A 12,356-nucleotide genomic window follows, 5' to 3' on the forward strand; every position below is an offset into this window, starting at 1 on the left:
AAAAATTTTAAAAAATATTTGAAAAGGTTACATGATATGATGACATTACTTGCATTCGATAGCTCTGTATAATAATAAGTGAAAGTCCAAAGCAACCGAATCAATAGTGGTAAGTTCAGTAATAGTTCTCATAACTAGTGGTTGCAAAACATTGTGATCTGAGATGCCAACTGAAAAAAAAATAAAAAGAATGGTGTACCAAAACACTGCGTGAGCGGTAATAAAAGTTCAGAATTATTTGCTTTGGAATGTTTAAAAAGAACCTTGATTGACAAGTCTAGACCCACATAACACAGACCTATTTATTGACACACATTACCTTCGCGGTAACAGAGAACCTTATATCAGATCCACACAATAAAAAATAAAATAAGGGTACTAACTGTCGTATTCGATATCCAAGTCAAAGTTCAAGCACTTAATCGAAGAAATCTCAAGAAATTCAAAAAGACGATTGAAGAACTCAAAGTCGAAGGCAAAAGATAAAAATCAGGTTCAATCAAATCAGAAGTCATCTCAAAGACAAATATGGCGCGAATGAATAACTATATGATATGATATTTTTCGTTCTCAGAAAAGTGAAAGCATAGTAGTTGTGCCCTTATGGGTGTGGCCCACTACTTCAGCGAAAGGTGATTTGATTGGCAGGTCCTTAAGGATGCGTCAAGCCTGATTCTTAATTATCTAGTCTTAAGGACATGAAATTATGAAATATGTTATTTTCACTTGCAAGGCTAATTAAGGTATAAAGTTTAAATAAAAGTTGTAGTTGGTTTATTGGTTCACACCGTCAACCTTCTTCCTAACTTTGGGAATCTGTGAAAGATGGAAGGTATTGTGATGACCGTCTAGGTAGTGATTTCATTGGAGTTTCCTCGATGTAAGGTCTAATCATGTGAGAAAAAAAGTGAAGTATTTTTAGTTCAAGTTTTTAGTTTCCTTCATCTTATTCTAAGTTTTTTTTATGTCATCTACATCATTCCATTTCAGTTATAATGTTTAATCTTTTATTACTCGAGGGCAAGTAAGGTTCAAGCTTGGGGAGATTTGATAGATGCCATTTTATGCATCTTTTAGGGTAGTTTTTATTAGCTTTTAGCATCATATTTTACATATTTGCATTTCATTAGGTTAAATAATGTTTAACTCATGTCATTCATTAGAATTCCCATATTCCTCATGTTTTATGTTGTTTTTAGATAATTTGAGTGGAGTAGTACTTTAGGAGAAGCTTTGGATATGTTTGATGGAGCATTGTAGTTAAATGGAGCTTGGAACTTATGAAGGATTCTGGGTAATTCTTGGCAGCTGTTTCTTCAAGAGAAATTCGATCGAATTGATCCTACGAAGATAGAATGCTACATTCTAAAGCCTAAAGGATGTTGTTGGTAGCTTTGACGCCTTATCAATATTTTGACCATATCTCATGACTCATAACTCCGATTGATGAGATTCAAAATGTTCTAAAAACTAGAAAAATATCGGACGACTTTCGTGTTTGTGAAAAGTAGAAAAGCACGTAAATTCGATCGAGTTTGTACTTCATAATTTCCGAACGTCCCGGAAAATTAAAAATGAAAATTTGACCTAAGAATTCAAAAAATTCGATTGTGTTTCTCAGAAATTCGATTGAATTTTTTGGTTTCTTGCTCCTTAATACTCTGGCTCGTGTATATAGGAGGCCTCTCTGATCAGATTGAAGGTTAACTGAATCTTGAAGCTCAAGACGATGAAAAAGACAAATTCTAAGGCGATTTCTCTCTAATTTCAGTGACTTCTAAAGACCCTGGATTGTGTTATACGTTTAGTTTAGTAAGATTCGGTAGTTTAATATTTCTCTTTACTAGTTTTTTTTATCAAATTTTAGCCATGTATGGCTAAACCCTAGTTTTTAGTTCAGATATAAGAGTACTACTTTTCATGTGATCAGTTATCATATTTGGTTTTCATTGGATGCTTCTATCTATTTGTTTCCGTTTTGAGCTTAATGAATGTTTGATTTTTAATTGTTGTTAGTTTGATCATGTAACATCTCATGATTCAGGTACTTCTAAATTCATTGTTATGGTTTTATCATATGACATTTTAGTCCCTAAGTCCATGAGAATGAGCCTTGAAGCCCTAGTGGCAAGATGGTAATTTTGGGGCAGGAGGAGTATGGTAAGCGTACATGTGGGTACGCTAAGTGTACACATATGTACACTAGGCCTACTCATGTCCAAGAGAAACCCTAAGTTTTAGGGTTTGAAGGGTATTTAAGCATCTTCATGGCTCAATTACCGCCACCTTTTCAGCCTCCAAAGCCTTTGAGTCGTTTTTGGCAAACCCTAGTCCCTTAAGAGTGTATTTAAGCTAAAAAGTGTGTTCTTGGTGTGCTTAAGGAAGAAGGAGTTGCATCAAGGAGCTTAGAAGTTGAAGCAAGCTTGTGGATCTTGGATCATTATCTTCTTCGCAAGCTCCAGAAAGTAAAAAGTCTTCACTTTGATGTTTTGTCTGCTTGGGTCTCATTTTGGTAACTTTATGTTGTTCTTCTTGTCTCAAAAGTTACATTTCATGCATGTTTGGTATTAATACGTTTTGAGCTGTCCTTTCAGACCCTAGGAAGGGTTATAAGTCATAAAAATAAGGTTCTGACGGCTAAAATTGTCTCATGCATCTTGTAGAGGGTCTTAATGGATTAAGACCTTGTGTTAAGGACTTTATGGACGTGAAAAGTCATATATTTGGAGACTTTATGACTTTAGGGTGCATTTGGACCGTAGATATGAAATATAGGCTTAAGTGCTTAAGCCATTAAGCACTTAATGACGATTTGAGGACTGCAAAGTTACACCCCGCGTAGGTGGGAGTACGCCCCGCGTACTCGGTCAGCAACCCTATAAGCTGGTCAATGTGAGGCTTCATGTATGCTCAGCGTACCTTTGAGTGACGCCCCACGTACTCGCATGAGTCAGCCCATGTTGAGTTGACTCGGCTGGGTTGACTCAGTTGGTTTAGTGGGTTTGACCATTTGACTTTGAGTTGACCAAGTCTGAGCAAGATGGACTTTGAGGCCATTTTGGGTATTTTAGGATTTTGATGGAATTGGTCACTTGGTGGATGTAGGCATTGAGTAGAGAGTTGAGATTCGGAGTCGGGCCTTATCAGTTCTGTTCAGCTTATGAGGTAAGTTTTCCTCACTATATTTTCGGGTCGAAGGCACCAAGGTCGGCCCATTGGTGTGATAACTTGATATTGTTGATATGTTGAGTATGGAATAGATATACATGCTAGTCTTGATATGCTATTTTGGTAGATCTACAGGACTACATATGATACTGTAGTTTTTTTGTATATGATATTATCTGATATATGTCGACATATTTCGTGGGTTGGGTTGAGGTTGTACTGCGCCATTCTATAGCCAACAGACTATGGAGCAAACCAGATATGAGTTGAGGGCTAGGGAGGGCATACCAGACTTACACTGAGGGCTCATGAGCATTCCAGATATGAGCTGAGAGTCGGGAAAGGCATGTCAGACTCGTACTGAGGGCTTAGTGGTGTTTAGTCCAAGGACTGATCAGGACGGGGAGCAAGCTAGACATAAGTTGTGGTATAAGGGCAAGCCAACTAAGGGAAAGGGGTAATCCAGTATGTTAGTTGTGGACCTAGTGTATGCTGTTATTGTATATGTGTTATTTGTTTGTGTACTGATATTTTGGGAGAACCAACTAAGCTTTGGGCTTACAGTTTTGGATTATGTTTTAGGTACCTCAAAGCGGGAAGACGAAGGCGTGATCGTGCACCTCCTCCAGTTTTTTTTTTTTTATGATTTTTGGAAAACTCTGATATTAAACTTTTTTTGAAAACTATTTGTAAACACTGATGATTTATGGGTTGTTTTAAAAGTTTAATTTTTTCATGAATTTTATGGATGTTACAAGTTGGTATCACAACCTTGGTCTGAGTGAATTAGAGGAACATCTGTGTGAATCCAGTCTCAAACTAAGGAAAATATTTTCAAATGGTTTTCAAAATAATCAAAGTGGATGTGATGTGTACGATCATTCAGAGCCAGTAAGTAGACCCCAAAATACCATATTGTTATTTGATATTATGATATGTTAGAATAGCATGCTAGTGATAGGCTAGGGATGTCTAGGATTTTTCATGATAGAATTGCATGATTATATGATGCCTATTAGCCTAGGGTTCTTCTCTAATGGAATTGACATCATTATTGTAGTTGCTTAGTGTATGTATCATGGTCATGCATAACTAAGATTCTATAACACGAGAATTTTTGGTCTGGCCTTATTTCCCATTCTTGTTTCATGAAGGGCTTAGGGTAGCATCATATATTCGACTGTATATAGGGTCCAGTGTTATATATGGCTAGCATACATGAATGTTGCAGGGTTGGTGGAAGTTTCATGGATGAGTTGTGTGGGGTCAGTCGTCCAGTTGCGAGATTTTTATCCTTTCCTATAGGGAGTGGGGATTGGGTGTTTGTTTATGCTAGTGAGTATTGTTAGGGTGTTGTGATGATCCTCTGAGACAAATATGGGTAGGTGTGGATGGTAGCTTGGGCCCGTACTATTGAAAGCACGCGACCCGTATGTCGTATGCATAACAAGGAAGTTACAACCCCTAGGGTTTTGTTGGGAGTTGGTTCCCATGATATGATATGTGTTTTATCTAATATCCCCTGGTTTATTTTCAGTATGGTGACTACGTGTCGATTTGAGGCTGGGTCCAGTTCAGGATCAGGAGCTGGCGGTCAGGGTGGGTCAGATGTGTTGGATGACAGGATCAGGGAGATTCTGTAGGAGGAGGTTGTTTCTCGTTTCCAATCTCAGTTACCAGATATGTTTGGGTCTATTAAGATCGCTATGATTGACTAATTTGATGAGCACTATGCTATATTTTCTGAGACTACTGTTGTTGCAGCCGTTGCGACTGCAGGGTTTGGATCAGGTCGGGCTTTTCAGTATCAGGACTTCGACAATAAGAAGCCCTCGACTTTTGATGGGTGTAGGACCCGATCATCGCCATGAGGTGGCTATCTGATGTGGTGGGGTGTTTCTTCACTTGCTCTTGTCCAGCTAACCATAAGGTCAGGTGCGCTATGAACCATCTGAGGACCTAAGTGAAGGATTGATGGAGACTTTCTACTAGTTCATATTTTGCTGAGCAGAGAGATGCTGTGACTTGGGAGCAGTTCTCGGAGATGTTCCGCTCCCGTTATCTGCCGCTGGTGGAGCATGAGAGGCTGGCCCATGAATACCATGATTTATGGCAAGGGACCGAGACAGTGACAAAGATCACCAGGATGTTCACAGAGAGAGTTATGTTCTGTCCTGAGTTTGCTGCATCTGAGCAGGCTCAGATGACCCATTACTTGAGCATGCTCATGATGGAGATCAGGCAGTTTGTTTCCACCCAACGCTATGGTTCATTGTTGGAGATGTAGGAGGCCGCCAGATGACGTGAGATTAAGATTGATTTGCAGTAGACAGAGTACAGGTCGGCCCCGATGCAGCCGCAACCTGCGCCAAAGCGGTTTAAGACCTCTGATGTCAGATAGGGGGGGAGAGAAGGGCCGAACTTGTGGGAAGTGCGGCAAGGTGTGTGAGGGTGCTTTTCGATCATCTTATGGGTGCCATAATTGTGACCGGTCGGGCCATATGGTGAGGGATTGCCGCCAGCAGGCCCCAACACTCAGTTCCAAGATTTGTTATCATTACGACCAGGTTGGCCATGTAAAGGTAAACTGTCTCTCGCTTGCTGCTAGGCCGGTGCAGGCTCCAAAACCGACTACTTTGAGGATCACTGATGGGAGTCAGGGAAAGGTGGAGCCCCCGAGGACTCGAGGTCGCGCTTTCATGCTCACTGCCGAGGAGGCCAGAGCAGCTCCAGATATTGTGACTGGTATGTTTCTATCCATTATTGTATTAATTATGTTTTATTGTATGCTTATCTATGTGTCTCTGTTAGGTACATTCCTAGTGAACTCTTTTCCCGCGCTAGTGTTGTTTGACTCGGGTGCGAGTCGCTCATTTGTCTTTCGATCGTTCAATAAAGAGTTTGATATGCCCATTGGGGAGTTACAGTGTCCGTTGCGAGTTTCTATCGCCAACGAACAAGGGTTTTCTACATCATCTATATATCAGGGTTGTTTTCTGGAGATCTTTGGGGTGCCTTATTTGATCGATTTGATCCATATCCCCATGGAGGATGTTTGCCTGATTGTGGGTATGGACTGGTTGAGGCGTTTCGGTGCTATGATTGATTGTGAGGGCCAGCGAGTGGTAGTTCGAACCCCAAGTGGGGGAGAACTGGATATCTATGAAGAGGGCACCAGGATGGGTTCAGGGTTTTGTTCTGCAGCCAAAGCTCGACAATATATTCAGCACGGGTGTACGGGTTATTTGGCTTATGTGGTAGATACGCGTGTTGGGAATCAAGTTTCAGTTTCAGAGGTCCCAGTTGTCAGGGAGTTTGCCGATGTGTTTACGGAGGAGTTACCCAATGTGCCTCCTGAGAGGCAGGTCAAGTTTAGGATTGATCTGGTACCAGGTGTGGCCCCTATTGACAAGGCGTTGTACCACTTGGCAGCGCCTGAGATGCAGGAGATATCATCTCAGCTGCAGGAGCTGCTAGGTAAGCAGTTCATCAGACCGAGTAGTTCTCCGTGGGGAGCACCGACTTTGTTTGTCAAGAAGAATGATGGTTCACACCGGGTGTCTATTGATTACTGGGAGTTGAACAAGCTAACAGTGAAGAACTGTTATCCCCTTCCACGGATTGATGACCTCTTTGATCAGTTTCAGGGTGCATCTTGGTTCTCCAAGATAGATCTGAGGTTCGGGTATCATCAGTTCAGGGTGAGAGAGGAGGCCGTGGAGAAGACCACGTTTCGAACTCGTTATGGTCAATACGAGTTCGTGGTGATGCCATTTGGGATCAACAATGCGCCATAAGTATTTATGGATTTAATGAATCAAGTATGCAGGCCGATGCTCGATCGTTCGGTTATTGTGTTCATTGATGATACCTTTGTATATTGAAAGACCAGAGAGCAGTATGAGGAGCATCTTGTGAGATTCTGGGGGTTTTGAGGCGAGAACGACTTTATGCTAAGTTCTCGAAGTGTGATTTTTGGTTACGAGAGGTTCAGTTCCTTGGACACCTCGTTAACTAGGATGACATATTTGTAGATTTGGCCAAGATCGGGATTGTGATGTAGTGGGAGGTTTCGAAATCTCCCTCGGATATCAGGAGTTTCTTAGGATTGGCAGGGTACTATCGGATATAAGGACCAACCCGCCCCACCAGGGAATCCCGCAAGGGAGAATCGCTCCCCAGAAGCTGAGATTGCTGCTCTGCGGCAATAGATATTCGCCATAGAAGCACAAGCAGTGCGAGCTGAGCAGGAGAGGGATGAATTCATTGGAGAAATGACTGAGATGGCCCAGTTGTTGGCACAACACTTCAGTATATGACCTCGTTGCAGTCATAGGGCGCTCCATAGAGTGTTAGGAGTAGACTTACCTTACTAGTACTATGATCTATGCTATGTACCATCGACTCTACGTTTAAGTGATTACACTACTCATAAAGTCGTTACGCTGTCGAACTTGCACCGTTTACGTATGCTCTTTCGAGCAAATTTTCATGTATCAAGGTGCGGATAATATTAATGGAAAATTTTATGTGTTCTACTATGATGTTGTAATCTGCTATGTGTTATATATCCATGATTGTATGCTAATTTGTGAAATTACTTAAGTTCGTGCCACACACCTAGTTTATAGGACCACAATCTCACAAAAACCATAGGCACTCAACATCTTTCCGTTCCATGACAGAAAGATGCCTCAACGACCAACCCGCGGAAACCCTGGGCCAACCCCACCCGAAGTCAACTCAGCTGCATTCCAAGCGGCTGTATCTGTTGCGGTCACCGCAGGAATGGCACAAATTCACCAAGGAAACAATGGAGGAGTCAATCGACAAGAGGCTGGAAGTTCGAACAACGGGATAAATCAAGGACCTACCAAGACGTGCTCCTACAAAGATTTCACCAATGCCAAGCCACGAATCTTTAATGGCACTAGGGGAATGTTAACCCTGAAAAGATGGATTGAGAAGGTGGAATCGGTGTTCGAGATATGCGAATGCCCTGAGGAGATGAAGGTGAAGTTTGCCGCATGCACTTTCGTTGACCAAGCTCTCACTTGGTGGAACGGACATGTAGAAGCCATGACTCTTCCCGTAGCCAACTCTATGACATGGACAGAGATGAAAGAAATGTTGATGGCCGAGTACTGCCCGCGAGGCAAAATCCAAAAGATGGAAAAAGAGCTGTGGAATCTCACCGTCCGAAATTCTGACATTGACGCACACATATCGAGGTTTAGCAAACTGTCTCTGTTGTGCCCTGGCATGATCACTTTGCAGGGAGAGATAATCAAACGATTCATCTGGGTACTAACCTCCCCAATCCAAGGAAATGTGATAGTTGCAAATCCCGAAACCTTCGACAGTGCTAAGAGATTGGCCTAGAAACTGTACGACCACAACAACAAGAAGGGTGAGAAGCTGGTGGAGGCTGAAAGTAAGAAGGAAAGTGACAATAAAAGAGGAAAGAACAACAAGAGGAAGGGACGTCAAGGCTCGGAATCGTCCAAGAAGCAACAAACAGTGACAGTCAATGCTGCAACCACCCAAGTTCCCTCCGCACCACATGCTCCAGTCTCAACTGCTCCAAGTACTCCTAGGCAGTATTTTGGAACTCTTCCAAAATGCAACAAGTGCAGTCTCCATCATAAGGGAGAATGCAGAGAGATGCATCGCACCAGATGCAATCGAAAGGATCACACAGCAAAATATTGCAGGACTTATCGTCCCCAAAATTAGCAGCAAGGAAACAACAACAACAACAACAACAACACCAACAACAGCGGCAACAATGCAGGACCGAGCTACACCTACTATGGATGTGGAAGGACTGGTCATTTCCGTCGAAACTGCCCTAACAACAACAACCCCGGGAATGGAGGAACCGGAAGAGTGCTGACCATGGGTCAGGGAGAAGCGGTTCAGGATCCCACTGTTGTCACTAGTACGTTTCTCCTAAACCACACTTATGCATGCATCCTATTTGATACCAGAGCAGAACGAAGTTTTGTGAGCAATAAATTTAAGCACTTGTTAAAACAACAACCCCAGAAGCTCAATGAAACCTTTACGGTGGAAATGGCCAATGGGAAAACAGAATCCACTGGGGAAATCTATATCGGATGTACCCTAGCCTTAAACCAACACATCTTTCGAATAAACTTAATGCCTGTTTCCATTAGGAGTTTTGATGTGATTATCGACATGGATTGGTTAAGCCCCCACCATGCTGAGATTATGTGTCACGAGAAGGCCGTTCGCCTTCACCTTCCAAATCACGAAACCCTAGTTATTTACGGAGACAAACCTAGCACAAGCCTTCGTATTATCTCGTGCGTTAAGACACAAAAGTATCTGCGAAAGAAGGACTTGATGTTTCTGGCTCATAGAGTGGATAAATCCAAGGAAGAGGTCAACATTCAAGACATTCCAGTGGCTTGTGAGTTCCCAGATGTCTTTCCTGAAGATCTTCCGGGGATAACCCTAGAAAGATAAGTCGAGTTTCGAATTGACCTTGTGCCAGGAGCTACTCCCATCGCCAAATCGCCTTACAGATCGGCTCCTGCGGAGATGCAAGAATTGTGTAGTCAACTCAGTGAACTTTTGGACAAAGGATTCATCCGACCCAGTTTCTCACCATGGGGAGCTCCAGTTCTCTTTGTTAAGAAGAAAGATGGATATTTTAGGATGTGCATTGACTACAGGGAACTAAATAAGCTCACTGTCAAAAATCGTTATCCACTCCCGCGAATCGACGATCTATTTGACCAACTTCAAGGCGCAAGCCACTTCTCTAAGATAGATCTGCGATCTGGGTACCATCAACTCAAGGTCCGGCAAGAGGATATCCCTAAAACCGCTTTCCAAACTCGTTATGGACATTAAGAATTTGTCATAATGCCCTTCGGTCTAACGAATGCCCCCGCCGCATTCATGGACCTAATGAATCGAATCTGCCGACCATTTCTCGACAACTTTGTCATCGTTTTCATTGACGACATTCTAGTTTACTCTCGAAGCGAAGAAGAGCATGGCCAACATCTCCGACAAATCCTGGAAACCCTGCGAACCGAGAAGCTATACGCAAAACTCTCTAAGTGTGAGTTCTGGCTCCGAAGTGTGAATATTTTGGGTCATGTTGTTAGTCAAGAAGGGATACACGTGGATCCTTCTAAGGTCAAAGCCATCGAAGGATGAGCAGTCCCAACAACACCCACAAAAATTCGCCAATTTCTAGGTCTCGCAGGCTATTACAGGAGGTTCATCTAGAACTTCTCTACGACAGCCAAGCCACTCACCATGCTTACACTAAAAGGTGTACTCTTCGAATGGACAGATAAGCAAGAAGCTGCATTCCGAACTCTGAAGCAAGCACTCTGCAGTGCGCCGATACTATCGCTACCAAAGGGAATGGAAGAGTTCGTAGTTTACTGCGACGCGTCGAATCAGGGTCTAGGTTGCGTACTCATGTAGCGTGGGAAGGTGATAGCTTATGCATCCGACAACTAAAGACACATGAAGTGAATTATACAACCCACGACCTGGAATTGGGAGCTGTGGTCTTCGCCTTAAAAATCGGGAGGCACTACCTTTATGGTACAAAGTGCACCATTTTCACGGACCACAAAAGCCTCCAACATATCCTAAACCAAAGAGAGTTGAACATGAGGCAACGAAGATGGGTTGAGTTACTAAACGATTATGAATGTGAAATCAAGTATCACCCAGGCAAGGCTAACGTGGTAGCTGATTCCTTGATTCGGAAAGGATACTCGAATCGTCGTGTGAAAACACTCTCGATAACCATCCAATCCCTACTGACCTCGCAAATCAGAACAACCCAGTTCGATGCCATGAAGGCAGAAAACAAAACAAGTGAAGCATTGCATGGAATGGAGAAGAACTTTGAAGTGAAGGAAGACAAAACGTATTACTTCATGAACCGCATTTGGGTCCCTGAACTTGGGGGATTAAGAGAACTAGTCATGAACGAAGCCCACAAGACGCGATACTCCATCCATACATGTTCAGACAAGATGTACTTGGATGTTAAGCAACACTATTGGTGGCCCAACATGAAGGCAAAGATTGCCACCTATGTTAGCAAATGCCTTATTTGCGCTAAAGTATAGGTGGAATATCAGAAGCCCTTGGGATTATTACAGCAACCAATAATTCCCGAGTGGAAATGGGAAAGGATTACTATGGACTTTTTGACCAAATTACCCAAGTCAACAAATGGATTGGACACTATATGGGTAATAGTCGACAGATTGACGAAATCCACTCATTTCCTGCCAATAAAGGAATCCTACAAGAAGGAGAGGTTGACGAGGTTATATATCAAGGAAATTGTGAGACTCCATGGAATGCCAATGTCTATCATCTCAGATAGAGATAGTAGATTCACCTCACGTTTTTGGAAATCACTTCAGAAAGCACTAGGAACACATCTCGACATGAGCACTGCTTATCATCCACAAACGGATCGTCAGAGTGAACAAACCATTCAGACACTTGAAGACATGCTTCGTGCGTGTGTGATAGACTTTGGAAAGTCATGGGATACCCACTTACCCGTAATCGAATTCTCTTACAACAACAGTTACCATACGAGCATCAGAGTTGCTCCTTTCGAGGCGTTGTATGGACGCAAATGTAGATCACCGCTGTGTAGGGCTGAGGTAGGTGACACCCAGCTAGCAAGAGGGCAGACACCAGGCGATGTGTCAATGGGAATGGAGATCATACGCGAAACAACGGAGAAAATAATTCAAATCAGGGATCGACTACAAGCATCACGCGACCGACAGAAGAGCTACGCTGATAAACGACGAAAGCCCTTGAAGTTTCAAGTCGGAGATCGGGTGTTGTTAAAAGTATCTCCCTAGAAAGGGGTTATTCGTTTTGGAAAACGGTGAAAGTTAAATCCACGATACATTGGACCTTTCGAGATTCTTGCCCGAATCGGTCCAGTGGCGTATAGACTGCAGCTGCCCACTGAGCTCAGCAGTGTACACCATGTTTTCCATGTTTCAAACTTGAAAAAGTGCTTATCCGATGAAACCGTCGTCATTCCCCTTGAAGAAATAGAAATCAACAAGAATCTCCTGTTCGTCGAGGAACCAGTCGAAATCATGGACATGGAGGTGAAGCGTACTAAGCAAAGTCGCATTCCGATTGTGAAGATA

Source organism: Lactuca serriola, chromosome 5 (assembly GCF_051521515.1).
Source record: "Lactuca serriola cultivar US96UC23 chromosome 5, Lser_US96UC23_V15, whole genome shotgun sequence".
NCBI classification, from domain to species: domain Eukaryota; kingdom Viridiplantae; phylum Streptophyta; class Magnoliopsida; order Asterales; family Asteraceae; genus Lactuca; species Lactuca serriola.